Raw genomic sequence first — 24,415 nt, forward strand, 5'->3', positions numbered from 1 at the left:
AAACGTCTTAGTCAAGCAGGACGCAAGCGAAATCTCTTTGGCTGTAGTGGTAGTGAAGGGAAACGGAACGCCGATGCCCGCTCTCACGGGAAGAGACTGGCTGGAAAAACTGCAGATAAACTGGAAAGCAGCCTGTCCACGGATAAGTCATTGGAGCAGAGGGTAGAAGCCTTACGGAAAAAGTATCCCAAGGTTTTCAAGAGCACCCCGGGAGTCGTCCAAAACTTCGAAGCTCGCATCTTTGTACAGCAAGGGGCTCAACCAGTGTTCTCAAAAGCACGGCCAATACCATTTGCCATCAAAGAGGAAGTAGCAAAGGAGCTGGAAAAGCTCGACCAAGCCGGAATACTTAAGAGGGTCACGAAAAGTGACTGGGCAACGCCTCTCACTGCGAGGCAAGTTGCTGTTGCGACTAAAAGCGATCGCCTTCTTTCCAAAGTCGTGCAGTTCACCTTATCTGGCTGACCCGCGCACCACGATAAATTTCAGCCCTTTTACGATCGTCGAAACGAACTATCATATGAGCAAGGCTGCATCACGTGGGGCCAGCGAGTGATCATTCCGGACGGACTTCGAGGAGCAGTATTAACATTGTTACATGAAGAACACCCTGGAATGCAAAGAATGAAAATGCTTGCTAGGTCGTTTGTTTGGTGGCCGTTGATTGACAAGAACATTGAAGACACTGTCCGTCAATGTAGAGTGCGCCAAACGACCATGCCTGCGAAGGCACCAGGGCCATTGCATCCATGGACTTATCCAACTCGTGTTTGGCAGAGAGTCCATGTCGATTTCGCCATGAAGGATGGCTCGAACGTGTTCCATCTAGTAGACTCTTACTCAAAGTGGATAGAAGTAAAATGCCTCTGCACTACGACGACGTCGAAAACAATCGACTGTCTCATGGAGATATTTGCAGCGTATGGATACCCGGAGGAACTGATCAGTGATAATGGACCTCAGTTTATTGCGCAGGAGTTCTCCAATTTCACCTCTTCTCACGGGATTCGCCACACGCGTACGCCACCCTACCACGCTTCATCGAACGGGGCAGCAGAAAGGCTAGTTCAGACGACAAAGGCCACTCTACTCAAGCAAGTGCTTCACGATAACCTAACAGGGCAGAACAGAAGTCTGCACCAACGACTTAACGACTTCTTGCTTGCTTACAGGAACACCCCGAACTCCGCAACAGGAAGAACGCCGCTTGAGCTGTTCCTGAAACGACAACCCCGAGTGAAGCTTTCGCTCCTGAAGTCAAGTTTTGCGCAGGACATGCGCAGCCGGCAAGCCAGAGACGCCATTCAGCGCAACAAGGGCCGAGAAAGGGACCCGCAGATGGAAGCCGGTGATGCAGTTCTCGTCAAGACTACGAGAGGGGAAACCCTGTCATGGGAGGAAGCGGTCGTAATGCAACGTGTAAGCGACTCTAAGTTTGTAGTCAAAGTCGGTGACCAATTTCGTTTTGTGCATATCGACCACTTGAGAACCAGCTGGATATCGGGTGCAAAGTCATCACTCCATCCCGACGTCGCAAAAGAAGCGCATCCTGAGTCCACTCCAAGTGCCGCTGTTCAGCGAGACTTGCCATGAGCTCCCTCCCTGCCTGCTGGCTCCGTGATTAGTGGTCACACTGCGGACAAGCTTGAGGATGTTCGCTTAGATGGCGCCACTTCAAATGAGGAACCGGCATCGCAGCCTGAGGCAAGACAAATGGCAGTGCAGCCTTCTAGTTCCCCCTCATCAACCATGGCTACACCCGAAGAGGCTCATTTGCGAAGTAATCGAACAAGACGTCCTCCTGATCGCTATCAAGCCTCCAGTTATGAACGCGGAAAGAAACGCGTGTAGCTTTGATTAAGGAGGAAGGAATGTTCTGTATCAGCCAGTCGGTCTGATAACATTGTAACGAAAATGACGTGTGCCTGACCGGCATGCAGCGTTACCTATAAAAGGACGCTGCTGCCTCGAATAAAGAGCTTTTTGCGTTGCTGCCACTGGAGCGTCTGTCTGCTGCTCAGAACAGAACACTTCGCAGGTACTCAGAATGGCCGGATGGCGTTATGACATGAGTCTTGGGAATGCTGAGCGTTAGACAAGCATCTAGTGTCACGCTTTCATGTGATATATTTTCGTATAGATAGTTGATCCACGCAGTGCTGCCGTAATTACCTTGAGGTGTTCAAAGACCGCTAGTCACCGCATTGCCGCCAGTCACTTGAAGACCTCTTGCGTACCAAGTGGAGGGAAGACGCCCAAACCCTTTATAATGGTGGCACAATGCCAAACTCGAGCATATGGTTAAATTCTGCTTGGGCAAAGTAGAGTCTGGGATATGCGAGGCATCGCCGAAGAGCGCGGTAGGCGATGTTGTGATGAATGTGGTCGGTAACGTCGTGCGTGACACGCCGCAAAAATTTGGACGGGGGAGGCAAGATTGGAAATTCATCGAATAGCTACTGATAGATCGATGAAGGTGGTTGCAGAAAACAGCTCTAACGACGGGTGGTGACTGTGTACCTTAGACCGCGAGGTGTGTTGTAGCATCAACATGACGCTTTCAGGCTATGACCATGACCAGGTCAAACCGACGAAGGCAATCTGCTCCAAGGATGAGGTAAGCCACGTACGCTGCGATGAAAACCCACCGGAATGAACGCCAGATTCACAAAGCCGTCTTGTTTGCGCTTTGCAGCGTGACAGCAGATCGGTGATTCTTCGCAGCGCAGGGGAATTTGCGACGACGCTAGCTTCTAAGCCCTTATCCAAGAGGGAACAAAGCACAGACGTTTTGCCCTAAACGAAGGATAACCGGCTGCTTGCTCAACAGCCAACACTCGCCGACTGTAGTGGTAATCCGGAGCACTCCGCAGGAAAGTGGAGGGAGGCGCCTATTTGCGGGCAGGTGTATCGCAGGTGCGGTGGTACCAGTAGTTGCCGTGCCGCGACCACTGACATCAGCGACGCCTGCGGGAAAACGAGCAGGGGCGCGAGAAGGCTGGAATACCTGCATACAGAGCAGCCACTGCGCTGATAGATGGTCCACCTGATCCTGGAGCTTGCCGCGAAGACCGTTTATGTCAGGTTATAATGGATGAGATGCTTAATTTCTCCTGGCATCATTCGCAATCTATTAAATAGACGATTAGGCGACGTACATCAAGAGGTCCGCAAATTGCACAAGGTTGTTCAAGGACAACCTGTCGGTAGCGACGAGCGACATGCATACTTTGGAAGGCAGGCGTTGCGGGAAGAGATCCCGAAATATGCCGTCATCGAAAGAGGCGACATCACCGAGAAGCTGCTGAAGGCGGCGGAAAACTGCGAAGGTTTTCGGAGGTTGAGTTCTTCCGATGAGTGCAGCTGATGGAGGATGGAGTCCTCGCCTTTATGATAGCGAAGTCCTCTAGGGGGGGTCAGTCGTGACAGTGCGCTGGAATCATGGTTGCAGAGTTTGGTGAGTGCTGCGATTTTCTTCACTGAGGTTTTACCAGGCTTTGTATTGAGTTAGCTTACAAAGGTGGTGTAAATTGTGGCTATCTTTCGCATGCTGTTTCAAAGTAAGTGAAGATAGTTTTTTGAACAGTGAAATTTTTTGCAACACTAGGGGCAGTCATGCTTGCAGTCATGCAGCTTGCCCTTGCAGCATATATGTAACAACGCGTTAGTTCAAGGTATTTTTCCAGATGGTATGAAAATTGCCAGAGTGGTTGTTTTACACAAAGGTGGCCCTTATGACAATATAAACAAATACAGACCTATATCTGTACTCCCTTTGTTTTCTAAACTGCTGGAATATTTGATCAAAATCAGACTGTGTAAGTTCTTTGACGACAGACAAATTTTTGTTAACGCACAGTTCGGATTTCGTGAGAAGAAGTCAACATAAATGGCATTGCTTAGTATAAAGGAAAAAATATTTTCTAATATGGATGACAAACAATTTACAGTTGGATTTTTTTAGATTTCAGGAAGGCATTTGATTCAGTTAAACATGATATTTTATTTTATAAGCACCCGTTTTATGGCATTCGAGGAGTTGCCTTAAATCTGATCCGTACTTATCTTTCCGGTCGCCTGCAGTATACATGTTCGAATGGTCATCAATCACAACCTGGTCAATTAATATACGGTGTTCCACAAGGGTCTATTTTGGGTCCAATATTTTTCATTCTTTATATCAACGATATAATAGCCATCCCTCGAACTCGTACAATAATTTTGTATGCAGATGATACCAGTGTATTTTTTTCTGGCATGCATCTTAGTAATATTCAGGCTGAGGCAAATGCATGGTTACAAGAATTGTCTTTATGGTTGAATATAAATAAACTAGAGTTAAATGTTAATAAAACAAAGCTTATTGTATTTAAGGCACGTAACAAGCCTGATAACAGTGAAATTAATCTTACCTTCAAAAATAGCGTAATTGAGCGTGTTTCTTCCCACAAATTTTTAGGCATAATTTTTGAAGAACACTTGAGTTGGATCCTGCATATTAATAAGATTCATGCCAGCATATCAAGGTCATTATGTGTATTATATAAACTTCGAGACCTTGTTCCGAAATGGCTGAAGTGGCAGTTATATTATACCCTAATTCAATCACATCTTCATTATTGTTTACTTGTTTGGGGATCTACAACGAAAACTAACCTCACGAGGCTGATAACATTACAGAAAAAAGCAATACGATATGTCGAAAACCTTGCATACAATGATCATACAGGTTTGTACTTCTCTAAGCATTCCATTCTAAAAGTCAATGAATTATTCGAGTTTAAACTGCTTTCTTATGTGTTTAACGATTTCAAACATCATCCCACTAAATATGTTCAATTAAACTCTAGTAGTGACGCGCCTTATCAATTAAGACACGTCAGTTACAGAGTACCATTCGTAAGGACTAACTATGGAACCGAAATGCTTTCATATTTAATTCCCAGTCTTCTAAATAAACATACACAGGCCATAGAAATTATTCAGAAATCTGTTTCCCAAAAGTCCTTCAATAGAAATGCTAAAGCTTACCTCCTTTCTCGCCCGAATGATTAAAGGGCTGTTCACTCAGAAATTCTTGATGTCCCTGTTTTTCCGTCAACTCTGTGAATTCTCGTGTTTTTCTTCTTGTGATGTGCCTTTTAAATATTTACTTTAATTATATCATTGCAAAAGTATGCACTTTCCTCCTACTTTTACCTTGTATAATTATGTGTTGTTTTTTGTAATGAGAGTGTATGAAGCTCTTTCTTCTTTTGCCGCTTGTCCAGAGCATTGTGTCGGGTGCTTGGGCCCCGTCAGGCAGAGTGCATCTGCCTTTTGCCCCTGTATCCGAGACCTTGTTGTCTAAAATTAAGATCTATCTATCTATCTAAAAAAAACTTAAAGCACTGAAAATGCCGCTTTTGTTGGAGTTGGCCAAAAACTTGGGTTTGGATGTTCAGGACCAAAGAAGGAAGCCAGCTACCATCGCGGCTATCTAGGCACATAAGGCAGACGACGATGAGCTCTCGGAATGTCTGGATCTGATTGCAGAAAGAGAGAAAGCAGAGCGGGAAGCAGGAGAAAGAAATGATAAACGCATGGTTGAAGAGAGTAAGCGCTTAGAGAACGCGTTGAGCTGAAGCGTCTTGAACTGGAAGTGCTAAAGGCTCGAAAAGAAAGGGATGAGAGCGTAGCCTCTAGAGTAGGAGAGCTGAAGTCGGTCAGAATGAAAGACCTCATGCAACCTTATAAGAAAGGGGAGGACATAGGTCTGTTTTTGGTGAACTTCGAACTTCGAGCGCACATGCGAGAAGGCAGGCACTTGAAAAGGGTGGAAATTTGGGCTGGTTGGTGCATGATCTGAGGCTAAAAACAGCGCTAACGGGGACGAAGCAGAGAGAGGGACAGGACGCTGACTATCAACCAAGTTTTATTGCACGTTCACCGGCTAAATACCTCTCGTTCGTGCAAAATATAGAAGGAAAAAGAAGAAAAAGGGAAAGAGTTAAGGCGGGATAGACCCGAAACCACGTGGCATGAGATTATGCATTCATACACATATAATTAATTTCGCTATCGCGAAGTGAAATGGAAGGGATGCTGACGCACTCTTCACCATTTTGCCGAATGTTGATGGCTTCTTCAATTTCTTTCGTTCGTTGCTGTGGGTAGGTTGATATGATTGTGGTGGTGCCAAGTTGGGGACGACTATCATGCTCTCGGCAATGTCTTAGCCAGTTCACTGCTGATGGCGCCTTTCAAAGTTCGTTTATGCTCAAGCTAGTTTCGACGCCCAACTTTGTCGGCTGGAAGCAGCAGGTTACCCGACGCAGCTACTGTCCAGTGTCGCAGAAGGAGTACCGCAAGAACTTAGAGGCAGGACAAAGATCAAGGCCACATCACAAGAAAGGAAGCCGTATGCAGTAATTCCGTACATTCATGGCTTTTCACACAACCTCAAGAAGATAGGCGAAAACTTTGGCGTAAAAGTGCTGATGTCAGCACCTAACCAGTTAATGAGCATGTGTGCCAAGGTTAACAGTGAGCGAACGGGAAGGAAGCAGTCCCGAAAGAAGCACAAGAACATGCACGTGAAATGTACTAAAAACGTCGTCTATCAAATGCCACTGTCATGCGGGCACACCTACATCGGCCAAATAGGGCGTTGTTTAAATGAACGGCTGCAAGAGCATAAAAGATCTTTGAAAGGCGCCATCATCAGTGAACTGGCAAGACATTGCCGAGAGCATAATAAAGCTCCCCAACTTGGCAACACCACAATCATATCTACCTACCCAGACCAACGGACGAGACAAATTGAAGAAGCCATCAACATTCGCATAATGCATAATCTCATGCCACATGGTTTCTTGTCTATCCCGCCTTCCCTCTTTCTCTTTTTCTTCTTTCTTCTTCGCCTTTTTTGCACGAACGAGAGGTATTAAACCTGTGAACGTGCAATAAAACTTGGTTGATAGTCAGCGTCGTGTCCCTCTCTCCGCTTCGTCCCCGCTAGCGCTGTTTTTAACCTCAGAGAAGGCAGGGTTTAGAAAGGCAACATGGCCACATTGTTTCCTGACCCTATTACCATGTGAGGCTGCTGATGTAATTGCCCGCTTGAGTAAAGAAGATGCAGAGAACTACGACAAAGTCAAGTCTAGTCTTCTGAAAAAGTACAGAATGTCAGCGGAGGCATTCCGTCAAAAATTTCGCAACGCCGAGAAGCAAAAGGATGAGTCATATCCAGACTTCGCGTACAAGCTAATGGCGAACCTGGGGGAATGGCTAAAAGAAGCTAAGGCGTATGACGAAAGTGAGAAAATGAGGGAATGCTTCGGCCTCGAGCATTTTTATCGTCGGTTGCCTGAAGACATAAGGCACTGGGAGCAAGAGAGGCCAGACGTTACGACTGTCTCGAAAGCAGCCGAGCTGGCAGAAGAGTTCGTCTCACGCCGTGCACTGGACAGAAAGGAAAGTCCAAGAAAAATACCACAATATGAAGAGATCTGGGTGGAACGGGCAGCTTTCCAAAGAGGAGGAACATGCACGGAGTGTGGAATCTTCAGAAAAAGCGGCAGGGGTAAAAGAGGAAACCCCTGAGGCAGTATAGCGCCAAAAGAAAGCGTTTGAAAAGAGACTGGCTCCGGTATGCTGTAACTGCCAAAAGCCGCGACATGTAGCGGCAATATGCAAAAGCCCCAAAGTTGTTTGCTTGTCATTGGATAGCAACGATGAAAATTTGAGGCTTCTAGAGCCCTACATCCGAGATCTTGTAGTGAACGAAAAGCCGTGTCGTGTGCTGCGAGATTCGGCAGCTACAATGGACGTAGTCCACCCATCCTATGTAGAGCCAGGGCAATTCACTGGGGAGTGCGCCTGGATTAAGCAGGCGGTGGAAGCCAACAGTGTGTGCCTTCCTATCGCGAAGATATGCATTAAAGGCCCCTTTGGTGTACTTCATACGGAGGCTGCCGTGTCAGCCAGTCTGCCGATGCAGTACCCTATCTGTTTTCAACAGATGAGATCAGCTGCTGCGGCAGAAAGGCCTAGTGTTCGGGGAAGAGACTACGCGTTACTGGCTTGAAAGCCCGAAAAATTGCCGCTAAGGCCATCTCAATGGAGGCGTCAAGTAACGTTGACACGGTTCGGGGTAAGAATTCTGACACGTCAGGAGAGGTCCCCGCGACGACAACTGAAGAAGTAAAAGTTCTGGGCAGGCCCGAAAGTAACGAGGATTGTCTTGAGCTTAAAGAGGCCCGTGGTGAGCTTCTCATAACCCCAGCATCTGGTAGCCTGCAAAGGTTGCTAGGCGTGGACCGATCGTCTTTGATATCGGAACAAAGGGCAGACTCCACACTGTAAAATCTTAAGTGCCGTGAGGATGAAGGGATCGCAAATAAAAATGTGACATTTCAAGAAAGGTCCGGGGTACTCTATCGTAGGTACCGTGGTCGCAGAGAGGTACAGTTTGACCAATTAGTCATGCGTCAACGCTACCGTCGTGATCTTTTGCCCTTGGTGCACGGTAGCTCGTGGTCGAATCATTTAGGGCTCAGGAAATCGAAGGACCGCTTTGCTGCAAGAATTCTACTGGCCGGGATGCTTTCGGTAAGTAGAAAATTTTGTAAGGACCTGCGACACATGTCAACGGGTGGGCAAGTCAAGGGATAAGGCGAGAGCCCCATTGAAGCTCGTTCCGGTGATCACAGAACCATTTCGACGGCTCGTGATTGACACGGTTGGCCCCCTTCCCAAAACTGAGTCTGGTTACCGTCACATTTTGACTGTGGTCTGTCCCGCTACTAAGTTTCCTGAGGCAGTGCCGCTAAAAGAATTAAGCTCAGTATAAATCGTAAACGCACTACTGTCCATTTTCGCGCGTGTCGGGTTTCCCGCGGAAATACAGACAGATCAGGGAACCGTTTTTACCAGCGCGCTAACTACACCTTTCCTGGAGAAATGTGGGATTAAATTAATCCATAGTTCAGTGTACCACCCGCAGTCTAATACAGTGGAGAAGATGCATTCGATAATGAAACGCGTACTGAGGGCACTATGCTTTCTTCGCAAAGCCAACTGGGATGCCTGCTTGCAGGCCACAATGTTTGCGCTCAGGACCGTGATTCATGAAGCCACTGGTTTCACACCTGCCGAACTAGTATACGGGCGCTCCCTGCGGTCACCACTCAACATTCTTCGGGAATCGTGGGAAGACCGAGGAGCGGGCCCCACAGTGGTTGAGTATGGGCTCGCACTGCTTGAAAGACTGCACAAAGCGCAGGAGAAGGTCGGACACGAGATGAGTAAAGCACAAGTAAAGAACAAGCGGCGTACTAAAACGGATGTGCGGTAATTTTTGGGAGTTGCCGGCTACTACCAGCGCTTCAGAGCTTGCCAGCCCTGTGACTGATGCTCTCAGAAAAACCGAACCGCAGACCCTCCACTGGGACGAAAAAAAGGAAAAGGCTTTCTTGGCCATGAAAAGTTTGCTAATGAGTCAACCCGAGCTGCAGGCACCCGATTACTCAAAGCCATTTGTGGTTCAGTGCGACGCCAGTGACAGCGGCAAGGGCGTGGTATTGTGCCAAGCAGCAGAGGCGGCGGAAGAGTATCCGGTGCTCTATGCTAGCCGTAAGCTGACGTTACGAGAAGAAGCATATAGCGCTTCAGAGAAGGAATGCGCCTGTCTTGTTTGGGCAGTGCAGAAACTTGCATGCTACCTTGCTGGCTCGAGGTTCATCATTGAAACGGATCATTGTCCTCTCACGTGGTTGCAAACTATGTCTCCCAAAAACGGTCGGCTGCTCCGCTGGAGCCTCGCACTGCAGCAATACTCTTTTGAAGTTCGTTACAAAAAGGGTAAACTGAGCGCCAATGCCGATGGCTTAAGTCGCTGCTTTTAGTGTAAATGATGGCCTCGGAGATTCCTTGAGTACATTTTTTTTCTTGACTAAGGTTTATTATCACCCTTTTTATCTGACTTCTTGAACTTGTGTGTATGTTTGGAGAATGTTCAGCTTGCTCCAATTGCTGCCGTAACTGTACAAGGCTTAAACCCGTCTGGTTGAAAAAGGAGCCTGGAGAATCTCGGGGAGAGTCCTAGCGCTTGCCTGCTTTGCGGTTGTGGTTTTTGTGTTGTTCAAATTGGTGCTGTCTTCCTAGAAATTTCACTGGCCTGCTGAGAGCAAGAAGCCGTCCTTTTGAGAAGAAACGAGGAGCTATAGAGACTACCTGGAGAAACAGAGTACCAGTAACAGGGAAGCACATGGTGAACGAAATCCTCCCCAACGATCCCTCTAAACAACGGTTGTTGACCTTTGTCCATCGGGATCTCTGGCGCCGCCGGAGAAGCTGTTACGTTTCGAATTATTCTGAGTTTCGAGACAGTGGGTTTCAGATGGACATCCGCTTGTCTGTGCAAATTCCTTCCGGCTGATCCTACGGGCTCGCGGTGCTCTTACGTTTCAAATTCCTCTGTGCATCGAAACCGCGGCGTTGAGATGGCCGTCCGCTGCCTGGGAAGTGTCATCACTGCCATATACTTGGGCCACAGCAGCATGATATCGTGCGTCGGCGGAGACGGCGGTGGTCTGCGTGATTCACGGCGGATGCGGCAGAAGCTATTTACAACGAGCAACGACGCCTGTGTACTCGCGCTTCTGAAGAGACTTCTCTTCTTGCCTTGTGCGGGACCCTGGGCGGGAGGGAAGCTTCGGCAGTCCATCACGGCGAAGGCGGCAGATGTTATTTACAGCGAGCAACGACGGTTGTATACTCGCGCTTCTGAAGAGACTTCTCCTCTTGCCTTGTGCGGAACCCCAAGCTCGAGTGAGGCTTCGGCATTCCGTCCACACGGAGAGCTGTGCAGTTTAGGTGTCTGGCTTTGGCGCCCACTTTGATCTCCTTCCGTGCTTGTCATCACTGCTGCAAGAGCGACCGGGACAACATTTTGCCGGATGTGGCGAAAGTGTGTCGAGGACGTGCTGGTGGGCGGTTCCCCAAGACTGTACACGTGGCCTAAACTACAATGATTGGACGCTTTTAATCGAGCTAAATTCCCCAACCAGGGACCTAGGGATAAAGGACCCCTTTAAAAGGAGCCGCAGTGCTCATTGTCAGTACCGAAATCTCCTTCATCACCATGTAAATAAATCTCTGCATATCCTCTCTTCCTCGACCCGTCTCTGCATCGGCGTCTGCCCCGATAGCCCGAGTGCCTGCAGCCCGACTACTGACTTGGTTTTTCGCTACCCGTTGAGTCCGCTACCGGAGCAGACACAACGCAACAGCCGCCAGATCCGGAGAAAGCGGAGACTCAACGTCGTGAAATCTAGAAGTGTGCAATGTGATTCTAGCCGTCATAAACTAGCTGTTCACTTGCGCCAGACAGATGGAGGGCTCAGCAGGCCAGAAGTTCGGAAGCAGAAGCGAGACAACGGCGAACACTTGCGACGCTGTGGGGTGGAAGGAGGCTTGCCTGAAGTCCCCGACGAATCCCATTCTCGCCGCACTCTGCACTTGGTCGCAATACTTATAGTGTGTGTGGTCACCAAATTTTGCGCGATGTCGTGATAAACGCAAGTAATATGCAGGTCTACAAAACAGAAATTATATTTTCTCAGAAGCGTGCACTGGCCCAAAAAAATAAAACACGTGGCGAGTACAGATGCCAGGCAGCGACTGACTGCAAGACTTCTGAGAGAGAGCTAAAGCGTTCACAGAAAGGGCAGAGGGGGAGGAGCGAAAAATACGTGCTTTTGAGGTCAGCATAAGATTAAAAAGCATTGGATAGAGACAGAGCATCATCCTGGTCAACCCTTTCCTGAACAAGCTGCAGCACCCACGTCCACGCACACCTAAGGGAGATGAGGGTCTTAAACACTTTTTTTATGTGTTAACATATTCGTATTGAAACTGAGCCCCTAGGTATATCATTGAATGCTGATTTTGAATAAGCATTTGTATTTACAATATCTCCACTAGAAGGAAATATATGACAAAATAAAATATTCTTATCAGGTCATTTCTTACGGGCCTTGATAGTAATTTATAAGTTAAAATGAGATTTTTAAGAATGATCAGACATTTTCGAACGCCCGAAGCACACCCTAACGCTAACAAAATGTCTATGAAATCATTCTGTTCATCATAAATAAATAACAAAGTTGGGAAGAAAAAACGGTGTCGCAGTAATTAGCCCACACTTGTCCTAATTGTTAATATATCATATTTAAAGCAAAAAATAAAGCATTAGGATCTGCTGTGCATCTTTGGAAATGCCTGCATACTCTTAAAAAAGTTTTTATAACAGATAAATTACTATAACAGCCCGTAAGAAATGGTCTAATTTGGATGTTATTTTGCGATAAATTTTCTTCCTGGGAAAATATTTGAAGTCTAAATGCATATTTGAAATCAGCATTCTGTGATACACCCACCTGCCAAGTTTCAATGAGTTATGCCGAATAGTAAAAAACAAGTTTTAAAGCCCCAATCCCCACTTAATAAGCTCGTCCGTGGGTGTAACTTGTGGCCACTAACTACTACTACTACGTTCTCATGGAATCCATTCTATTGCATTATGGTTCTACAGCCTATCTTCTCTGTAATGATAAACGGCCTATGCATGGTACAGTCTTTGTAAAAAGTCACCAGGCTGTATGGTTTGCTTCTAGCTCGCGCAGTGGAGCCTTTACAGCCTCCCGTGAAGCTGAAATGGTCGTTAAAGGTAAGAACTGGGGGTCTTCTTACCTTCCAACAACTTTTGACCTTTAGGAAAGATACAAGGGCTCCACTCCAGAAGCTAGAAGCAACCCATGCAGCCTGGATACTTTTGACAAAGACTGTACATTCGTTACTCTTACTTCAGCAAGATTATCATTAGCTCACTTCTCTTCCCCTGACCACTTCCCCAGGTAGCATATGACAGCGAGCCAACATTCGAATACCTTTGGCAAAGCATGGCCCTAAGTAGGCACAGAGTTCCCAATGAGGTTGTTATATTGCCTGAACCACTCATTACCGCATCCAATGATAGCCCTGGTTTTCCATCGCTTTGCTAGTACTGGCCGTTCATCACAAAATCGTGGCGATCATGGGCCAGGTTAGCCAGAATTTTTCCACCCTTTGCCATTGTCGGTTGTGCTATCACAAAATCCTGGCTATCATGGGCCAGGTTAGCCAGTATTTCCCCGCTCTTTATCAAGACTATCACGGGCCATCTTAGCCAGAGTTCGCACACAGCTTGCAAGAATTGGCTATGCGATTTAAGAAAGCTGTCTATATTGACCTAGCGTTGCCATCTTTCATCCAGTGGCAAAAAGTATACGGACAAGCGGACGTCTATCATATGCCATCTGCTGAAACGGCAAGACAACGTTCAATATTATTACAACAGAGAGCGACAGTTTCTGCAATTTTTCGAACTCGTAAAAAGTCACTTGAGCTCTCGGTAAGATGTGTGAGACGTGCATAAATCTGTCGCATCTCAGTTTACCTATAATTGGCATGAATACGTTGCCAAAGTAGATGTTTTCCGCTGATCCATGAGATAAAAGCACAGGTTCCTGGAGCACATTATAGCATATGAGCAGTATTAGAGTAGTAGCGCAGAGGTATTGCTCGAATTCTACTACTCCTATTCTCTCATAACACCTGTGCGGCGCGGGTTTTAAAGTGGGATTTGAGTCCAATGGTATTCGACACTTATAATAGCATTCGGACCAAACGGAACTGTCCAGTGCTTCACAACAGTTTCCAAACGCATTCGGAAGTTCAAAACGCATTCGCTCGGTGTATAGCTGCTGCCGTTGAGTTTTCTTTTGTTCCTTAGCTGTTTCTGAGCGGTACAAAGAATTGACGACGACTTCGGGGGTGGTCAGCGGACTATGCTTATTCCCCCACTGAGGAACCGGTCTGTCGCAAGAAGACCGATGACGACGCCATCCAGACCAACGACCACAGATGTAAAGAATTCTGTCGTTAATACTAGTTAACTAGGAGCGGCTGCACTAACAAAAAATTTTCTTTCAAAAGGTCCTGTAAATTTAGTGCATTCGCTAAAGCGACACTGTGCGCAGTTTTAGCAATGTCCAAAAAGGGGCAGTCACCTCGTAATTTCGAATTATGCGTTGCGCACGTGAAATATTAACCCGGTGCTTCATGAACGCACGCGGACACGCGTGAAGAAATTCATACGCTACCCTACGTCTTCGCTGTGATGGCGTCTTTCCCGTGTCTTGTTATTTGCTATTTCCTTCCTTTTCTGCAAATCGTATAGTTGGAAATTATTGTTTTTGTTCATTTTATTCTTCTGTTGCGTAATTTGCACTGGGGGCTATATAGCTTTCACGTCTTTGCATATTTGCTCGCAAGTTTTTTTGCTTCCGAACATCACATTTATTCCTGAAAACCATCGGAAGTAGTTCGAACCACAATTCAATATATTTTTGTTTGTTTCTGTTTTTTTGCGTGAAACTCCCACATCAACAAAGAATTAGAAGATTCTCCGACACCCAGCGAATAAATCGACTGACAACTGGTATTAGACGGGTGTTAACCTCCCTTGTTTCGCTCATCTGCCGCACATGAAACTATGAAAGAGCGCGCATTCTGCTTGCATAATATTTTAATGCTTTATATTTTTGTTATTTTCAGGTAACATTTTAAGCCATCTTGAACTAACACAAGCCCTTTAACACGGCCTCCCAAAATACGCGAGTGTCTGAAGTCGTTCTCGCGAAACCCATCTTTAAGCTCAATGTTTTTCGCATCAAAGTCTTCGGGCGCCGTACATGATGCTTTTGCTGCGTCTTTGTAACAATACTTTGACGCTTCCGTGTTTCCAATTCACTTTTTTTGTTATAGACATTGCCTTCTGCACTGCCGGTGACTCATTCTGTAAAAATACCAAACCCTTTCCACATATTTTGTCCCGTCCCCTCTCCGATATCTCTGATATCTTCCCCACCTATTCTACCGGCCGCGCCCTTTCCAGGTAGAGCGCTAACCCGCAACCCCACGAAGCGCTAATTTTTTTCTTTTAGTCACTTTCTCGAAGCTCTTTTCTCTGGCGCGCAGCTACGCGCTTCGCCGTTCGTGCATCCTCCCACGATATCCCTTTCTCCACCTTTCAGCTGGAGGCTTTTTCTAATGACCACTAAACCTGTTTGAATGTTGATTCTCTCCCTTCCAGCCAACACACTCCCCCCACCATTGTGTCCCCTGCCACTCGTCTTGGAACAGCGCGACGCATCACTATGACACATCCTTGACTCAACGGATCTTGCCTTTTCTGGCACGGCGGCGCCCAACTACACAACCAGCGCGACGATAAAGCATGCACATTCATGCTGGCGCCGTTCATAGCCTCTGCAAGCGAAAACCCACATCTCATATGTTAGCAGAACTCCGACGCGGTTCGTACCTTGGCCTGGAAGATCTTATTTGTAAGTACTAAAACTCTTTTATCTCGATATACGTCTGGAAGTTAATGTCGTCTTGAGATTAAATGTTGCTTTAAGTATGTGCTGCTTTATATTTCAGGCAGGAAAAGAAAACGAGCCAGAACATGAGGACGACTTCTGTGTACATACTCTCATTTCAAAATGTCTGGCTTGACATCGTGCGCAGTGCAATTGTGCCCTAATGGTAAGAACTTCCTATTTCGAGTTTGGCGAGATGAATTTACAAAACATTCACTGCTTTGTCTGACAGCGGGTTTGAATACGTGTGACCTAAGATCGGATGCATGGGTGAAATCGTTTCTCATTTACCGCTCACGTACAACAGGAATCAGAGCCGCTTAATTAATTTTCCACTGCAGACAAGTCCGTAACAGTATGTGTAATACTTCCGTTCAGTTTCTTTTTGGCTTCAACACTTGCACTCTCAATACACAGTACGCAATTTCTGGTTAAAGCTTTTGCCCCAGTTATCTCTTATTGTAAAAAGGGCATTACTTTGGACTCTCAGATAAGGTTTTTTTTTTGTGGTTTCCAAGTCGCAGTTTCGAATTCCATATAACATGCATGCGAAGTGACTAAGATAGAGTGTTCCATTTTTTTAAAAAACAAAGGTGCCCTCAGTTCCTCGCTTTCAGCGTATTTCGCAAAAAATCGCAAGCCGTATTTATAACCCCATTAAAACAAACTGATCAAAAATGTTATTTTGACGTCCATGTGGAAGAGATGCTACAACCTGTACATCTTTACTTGAATAAAAAATTAGCTCGCAATTTATACATACCAGTTATGATATTAAAACAAAGTAATGCATTGATCAGTTCTCAATATCAGATTAATTTGTTTTTGTCGAATTAAATCTGTTTTACAGGGGGTGCGACCCGGCGCATTAAACTAAAATGAATCCTTTGGTGCAAGGCAAGCGGAGTAATTTAAATTGTGCTTTGTGCATCTGGTGTGGTGTAGGTTTTAAGCATAAACTGAAAATTATCCTGAAAATTATGTTGCTAGTGTGTTCACTCATACTGTGTCTCACAAAAATCAGTGTTATTTAAACATTTTTGTTTTCGTCCTGCGATGGGCATAATTGAGCTTATCATGCCATCATGCATCTCTTTGCAGGTTCGGCGAGGATCGGCGCTTCGTGAGGTTATCGTCCAAGAGCTGGGGGAGGAATTGGTTTGAATGCTGTGCGACAGTCTTCTTGCAACAGGAGTGCAACGATCGCTTCCGATACGACTAATCAGTTCACTGGAGGACAGCTCCATTAAGCACTTTATGGATGCCTTAACCATGCCACAGCAGATTGGCGAGCTGCGTGGTCCAATCTGAATGATCGGCATGCACCAAACATGAAAATAAATGATTTTCCCACAGCCTCTGCCATCTAGCTCTCGGGCCTAGCTTTCTTTACTCCCCGGAGTGGCTGAAGGTAGCGCAAGCCGTCCTGCGTGCACTAGAAGCGTGATTCTTGTAACTGTATGCAATAAATTGGTCTTTTTCAGGAATTATTTGGCACCCTCAGTTATGAATATTTGCTAGGTAGAATGGTACATCCACCGTGCCGGTCCTTGGCGAGTGCGTTATATTGCATGTTCGAATTTTCGAAAACAGGATACCAATGCTCGAAAGCTGCATACCATTATTCGAAAGCTGGATAAGAATGTTTAAATGTTTGAGATCAGTATGAGACTTTTACTGGCTCGTGCTGCAGAAGAACGCCGGGCCTGCGTTGGTTGCTTGATCGGCGTAACATTGGCCCTAAACTGGCATGAAAGTACGGCTAGTGTGTCAAAATGGAAGCACTCGGATCAAGTGCCAGCGTAGCAACGATGTTCGGGCCAATTTTTGCCAACAACTACCTGACGTTCGACCAAGGGTGTTGTGCTGCCTGGGTATGCTGTCATGTTGTCTCCTAACGTAAAATGTCTCATTTTATTTTTTCAAGGTCTTCTGCGCTACCGTCAATATAGTTCCAAGATTCTTCGTTAGACTCGAAGTTCCCGCATTTACCAATATAAAAATGTTGTATATTTACTTCTTAATGGATATTCGTCAGTAGCGTTTCATTAGCTAGGGTGTAAGAAGGCTAATGTGGATGTGCTGTAAAATGTTTACACGGATTTCATAGTGACCGCCGTGCTCTATATAGTGTAGGTGTTGAAACCTCAACTCTAAAAAATGTCATGTACGAATACACAACATCCCCACCCATACGGACTATGTGTTTACTCTCATGATCCAGATAGCTTGGTTTCGAAGAGACACAGACATAGGGACAACGGTTCATTCAGAATACAGTAGCAGCCTTCGACCTTATGACGTTGCCATCCTAAGTGACTAGGGAAAAAAATGGCAGGCGAAGAGCGAGGATGACCTTTTGAGCTTGTTAACAAAATCAATAAGGAAATAGTTGTGTTCTTCAATTTCGCATGAACTATTGCATCGAAATATTGAAGAGCAGGTAGCGAACGGCCCATTTTTTCATCAAGGAAACTTTAGCTTCTTTGATTTTTAACATCAAGTAAACATTTTTCTAGGCTACAAAATTGACATGTCAGTACAGGTTGTGGCGTCACGATGTTAAGACCTTCTCTACAGTATAGAATTCAGAAACTCAGTTATGGCAGCTGTTTTAAATAAACAGGCATCTGGCTGTTCCTGTGGCACAGCATAGCACCTGACCCTTTGCCTCTTTGGAATTAGCCTTGCCGTGAAAACACAGATAATTTATTGACGTTCCTCTCACCACGAAGCGTTCTAAAGCGCATACGCATTTCTAGCGTTGAGAAGCACCGCTGCTTTTCGCCCCGCATTGTTTCCGCATTGCCGTTCGCGTGCAATGCACTAGGCTACTTGAAGTGTTGGTGACGAAGGCACACCGTTCAGGAGATTTCCTCTCACGGTAACTATAATGGAAGCTCGCGGAAGCTCACAGTGGCGGAACACAGCCTGCAACAACAGACGACTGCGATCACGCGCACACATAGTGCTTATCCTGTATGCCAAAACATGAAGAATGCCACTCCATCACTGGCATAGTGTGAATTTGCACAGATCTTCAATGCTTTGGAACCAGACTTCTAACCCGAACATTCTAAATACCATGGTTGTGTTGCTGAAGCTTCGACATGAGCGGTGTTCTTAATGGGGGCGTGAGGGACATGCAGGGAATTAGCCATCAGCTGTGACTTTCCGAAACCTTGCAGGAAGGTTTATTAACCGTACGGCACGCGTGATAGCACTGCGAGTATTCACCATAAATCTTGTGGAAATGAAATTAGGGACATATGTTCTCTAACACCATTTCTTTTTCATTTCATCTGAATTCCCAGTGTTCAGGGCAATGCTAGCAGTGCTGTCGAGGCAGCTGTGCAAACGCCGCGCGCACCTTGCACTCACAGGAGGCGGTAAAAGGCTACAAAGATAAACGCGATCAGTTTGAATGTCATATTATCTCCATCGTTTTTAATGACGACGCAGGGGTAGAGGGCTCACATTGCCCTTTGAGCAGCGGCGGAGATGACTCGTGAAGAGACTTCACATTTACTGTGAAGTACCTGCGCCAGATGCCCAGAATGAATAGCAGCACAGTCGTCAAGACGGCGGGAATACTCATGTTTACATCAGCATGACAACTGAGTCTTCGCATCACATCACATTAACGTTCTAGCGCTTACCATTCCTGTGAACAAGGCGAGTCTGCAAGGAAACCGCACGAACAGTTATTTCTCAAGGGCGGGTCCTACATTCATGGGAGGGGGAAATACCTCTGATTACCCAGCATGCCGCGGATGTACTGCGCCAAGGCCGCAGAAGACAAAATTCGGCTGGCGGGTGCGAGTAGCAATGACAACCTTTTTACAACCAGTGCCGTGCAGTACTTGGCATAGGTGGTCACCATCGTCTGACTCTCACAGCTGCGTTTTGGCTCAGACCTCTTCATTCAATCGACACCCAATAATCTCTGAACACAAGGCACATTCTGCGGGAAGGAAAGATCCCACACTCCAGGGAGAAATATTCAGGTCAATATTTCAGCTGATAGAATAAGATCTGAATATTTTGCTCGTTCTCCTGTCTTATGATCGCCGCAAAAATGTCCTTATCCTTGAAAAACAATGGGTTAGACTGAGAGCGCTGCGCCGATATAATTTAAAATATAGATTTGAAAGAAAGGTGGTACCAGCAAATGACTTGCAACTTCTTTATTGAAGTCAATTATCTTCTCAAAAGTGTCTGGTGTCTCATTGAAATGTTCTTTCAGGAAATTTGCAAGGCTTCACTTTTATTATTCGCTGTTTACGCCTGGGAGGAAGACTATCCTCCAATCGGTGGCTATGTTTCGAAGGATCCGAACAGTGATCCCAAATACGACCAGTTGGCTGATTTTGCTCTCATCAAAGAACCCCAAAACATCGGCGGAACATACGTCACCGTGCTTGCGCTGACAGAGGTCCAAGAGCAGGTATGTGGTTCCAACAATTTCGAAAGCTCTGGTTCCCTGATACAATGCCTACTGGCGCGGTAGAACTATTGTAATCTCTGAGAATAAATTTTGTCGGAAATGCTGGCAGTACTCAAACAAAAACTTGTTCTTGGCACAATCCAAACGCGCTCCTAAATCCACTCTACTGCTGCCAAGTTTATGTCCCAGAGAAATGGAGTTAATGCTACGATCCGCCATAGGTAATCGAAAAATTTTCGTAATTAATTAAGGCCTGCAAAAAGCGAAATGCAGAAAGCCTGATCTCTGATTTATGACTTCAAAGACACGAATGGAAGCACACAGGAAAATACTTATATGTGCACAGATTTCGGCGCTGTCGCCTTGGTACTGCTCATTCATTCAGGAAGCACATCTCCCAGGTTTTAGGCATCACTCCATTTTCAGCATCAACATTCACATTACTAGAAATCAGAATATAATCAGCTTACCGAGATTTCTCATCGGAGAATGAGCTGATGTCTATACTTTTTACCGTAGAATGCAGCACGTCACCAGGCATTGACCACATTTCTGCTATTCACCTTCGCAAAACATACGACATGGTCAGATAGGTATGGCTATGACTACTAAGCAATAAAAGTTCAAGTGGCACTATTCAAAACAAGAAAAAACCACACTAGTTTAATCAGTTTTTAAAACCAGTTCCAGAAATAAAATATTAAACCAAATACTTGTCTAAATTTTTCCAACCATACCTGGGATCTTTAAAAAAACACCATCCAGCAACCATGACAATTTTCTTTGAAGCACTAAGGTTTTTTAACTCACTGCTGGAACGGCTTCACACATGGTGAATCAACAAACCCCGTCTTGAGGACTTTTGTGATAAGCTAAATTTATCGTTCGAACAGTGTGACTCACAAGAGCACTTTTCCTTGATACTATAAAAGCATTCGATATTATATCTCACATTGTTATAAAATAGAATCTAACAATTTTAGCTTTCAGCGGCTGCTCATTTACGATACTTTAAAACTACCTTCTTGATTGACGCCAGTCTCTTTCCATTTGTAAATTTACAAGTTTATTCGCTGTCAATAAAGCTATTGTAACGCGAGAGTCTGCAAAAGGTAATTATTACTCATTGTTTATATTAATGATATCTATAACGCCGTATGCATCTTCATCATCATCAGCTTGACAACGCCCATTTTTGGGTGGGCCTCTGCCGTAGTCCTCCAATTAACCTTACGGCCAGGTATCTCCTTCAACTTCTTAATTTCATTCGCCCAACTGACTTTCTGACACTGCCTGCTGCGCGTACCTTCTGTTGGAATCCACTCTCTTACCGTTAAGGACGAGCGGTTATCTTGCCTTTGCATTACAAGCACTGGCCAAGCCCCGTTATTCCTTTTCATTTCGACTAGAACGTCATTAACCTGCGTTTGTTCCTCACGCTCTCTGCCCGCTTCTGGCCGCTTAACATTGCACCTATCATATTTCTTTCAGCAGCTCACTACGTTGCCCTTAACATAAGGTGAACCCTTTTCGTTAGCCTCCGCGTTTCTTCCACATACGTGACCAACGCCATGATGCAGGTGTTGTGTACTTTTCTCCTGAGGGATATTGGTAAACTGCCATTCATGATCACAGAGAACCAGGTGTGTGCGCTCCGCCCCATTCTTATTCTTCTAGTTAGTTTCCTCTTATGGTACAAATCAGGGGCCACTGGCTGCCCTAAGTAGACATACCTCTTACACACACCCCATCCTCTTCATACCCTTACCACGTCCAGCTCCTGGCTACCTAATGTGTATTGCTGTTTGCTTGCCGCACAGTTGATAATCGCTACCATAATTCAGTACTATTATTTCAGCATGCTGATTATAGTGTTTCCTGTGCGCCAAATTAATTCGAGGCAATATCTGCTCTGCAATAGATGGTGTTGAAAATAGACTGATGGAAATGTGTCCTAATGGGTCTTCGTAAGTTTTAAACTGAGTTTTAATTTTCCGCGGACATTTAAAGGTAGTACGTCCTTCCTATATCTTATAGTTGCATGCGTACGATTGTTTGTCTTGAATTTGTCACCTAGAGATATTCATGCACTGTTGATTAACCTAACCTTTCCATCGATAGTGGTCAGTCATTAAAATGTATTTAGGCTAACCTCTCTAAAAAGTTCGCGCTTCATTTTTTGTGTTGCACAATGTCCAGTAATTCATGCCTCTCTCTCTTCCTCTGATTATTGCACACGGCTGATGTTACAGCGTTTTACAATATGGAGTTAGAGTGCACAGATTTCGCACTTCCTATTCCCCAGCGTTATTTTTAGCCACCTTCCGGCAAGCATATAAATTACTGAGTACAAGCTCAAGGAGTTTCGAGGCCTTCAATGTTGTGAGCATTAATATATTCTGCTGTATTATAATGGTTTGCGCGGGGCATATGCTTTGCCTGCTGCCTACCGAGTGTTATAAATCAAAACCACTTTGGCTTTGGCCTCCCTGTTTTGTAAATCTGACCTCTTTTATGCAATAACAATATTACTAGTATTATTATTTCTATGATCTGATTAACTTGCGCACGTGATGCACACTCTGATGCTCATGTACCTGAAATAAGCAGACCACAAGAAAAGAGACGTGGTGTGTACGCTGCGTGCCGCTTCGAGTCGTTTCCCTAGGTCATCATTACGGCAACGAAATACAGGTAACAAAGCCACTAAAACATTAGAAGTTATGTCATGGCTTTCTTATAGTTAGAACGGCTTCTATGCCCCAGAATGAATCGCGTAGCTAACAGGCACCCGAGGATATACTTAAAAGGCCCCTCTATGCATTCCATATGGGAACATGTTGAAAGCAGCAACAGTAGAATATATATGTTATCATAGCAGGCCGCCTCTACTCACACTTCTCACAAGGTTTCGAAACCCGGGCTCTGATCATTTTAATCTGTGAACGAAGCTTTCCATTAGTTTCTTTCTGTCTGGAAACTATCTCTTATTCGAACCTCCATCCTCGGGGAATCATCCCAAAGGACCACATGCCAAGAGGTTTTGGACTCAGGATTATTCCGGACTATATCAGAATGATGATGTGAACAGACACCCAGATAATTTCCAATGGCTCTTGATGGTGATGCAAAAAATTCATGGCGCAAGGGTCTCTGCGGTAAAGACGAGCATAACGCGATGCATATTCGTTTACTCAAGGTCGCTTCAGAGACCCATTTCGCAAGTATTTCATTTTCAATAAGCTCAGCACCAGGCCAGGAATGCTTGTACCCATAGTATGAATGGTGGATACCCGGTGTTCACTAGGGGTTGAACCAAACTTGTACCCATTGCATCACCCTGGTGGCACTGAGAATCGAACCCAGCACCTCCAGAATGTGATTCAAAGGCAGCACTACATATTACCAAGACAGTCATCGTCACTTTCCGGAACCCTGTAAGGGTCTCCGGAGAGCAGACAAACAGCTCCTTGTTAAAATTTTTACAAAGACAGTGCTGTTGCCGGCAGTGTCAAAACACTTCAACACAGAATTTGATGGGGCCTGCACTCTGTTTGGAGCGACCTTCACGGACGTTTTCCACATGGTCTGGGCATGCCCTTCCCATCGCAGTCCTACATGTCCTACCCTTCTAGGAAGGCCTGGGAGGAGGCGCTGCTCAGCTCCGATGACCTGCAGTCCCAAAGAACCTTTGTCGCCAGGGCGCGAGCGGCGTTAGATGCCATTGGGGCTCCGGAATAGAAGCTCCACGTAGACTTGTGAGGACATGGACAACTAGGGCCTGGGCCCAAGCACCCCGTTACTACATTGTCAATAAATGTTTACCACCACCGCCGTATGAGAGGCGGACCTTCAAAGCACTAGGCCACCGCTGCGGCGCCAATGGCTTTTAACAAGCCTCTTGTAAATATAATACGTAGTTACTGACATTCTTTAGCAGTCCAAAGAATCGTTGTATTGAGCTAGTATACTGACAGGTATTTTCTAGTTCTCAATGTTAGGACATGTCTACCTGTTATAGTGGACACCTCAACCCTGGTGCCACCACAGAGTGCAGCGCAGTACATCAAACTTCGGCATTTTACGGAGTGAAATGGCGAATAATGTAACCAAGAATGACAAGAATCTACTGGCTGCATACCCGTCATGAAAAAAATGCGCAAAGGTTGCACCGCTCCGACATGAGTATATATATTGATAGAAGATCAGTTTATGGTTTGTTTACAGGACTGAACGTACTAAAGCGACTCAGGCTGTGAGGAGCGTTGTGCAGCAGGCTTCCCAATAATTCTCCCTACCTGGGGTTTTTTAACATGCATCGACATTGCATAGTACGCAGCCTCTAGCATTACGCCTCATCGAAATAGGACCATCGCAGCGGGGCCCAGCCCTCATCATTGGCCTCAGCAGCCGAGAAGATGAACTAGTGAGCCGCCACAGCTGCCTTACAGGTGTGTCATTGGATGACTCGGCTACTGTGTGATGCACAAATGACTGTGGG

The 24,415-nt window shown here is 45.7% G+C and overlaps 1 pseudogene; it reads left to right on the plus strand.

The window, feature by feature from the left end:
- The first annotated feature begins 2,551 nt into the window (after positions 1-2,551).
- Positions 2,552-23,655, plus strand: LOC149334078 (uncharacterized; annotated as a pseudogene).
- Positions 23,656-24,415: the final 760 nt, after the last annotated feature.

The sequence above is a fragment of the Amblyomma mixtum genome, chromosome 8 (genome assembly GCF_055824585.1).
Source record: "Amblyomma mixtum isolate Tamu chromosome 8, ASM5582458v1, whole genome shotgun sequence".
Classification (NCBI taxonomy): domain Eukaryota; kingdom Metazoa; phylum Arthropoda; class Arachnida; order Ixodida; family Ixodidae; genus Amblyomma; species Amblyomma mixtum.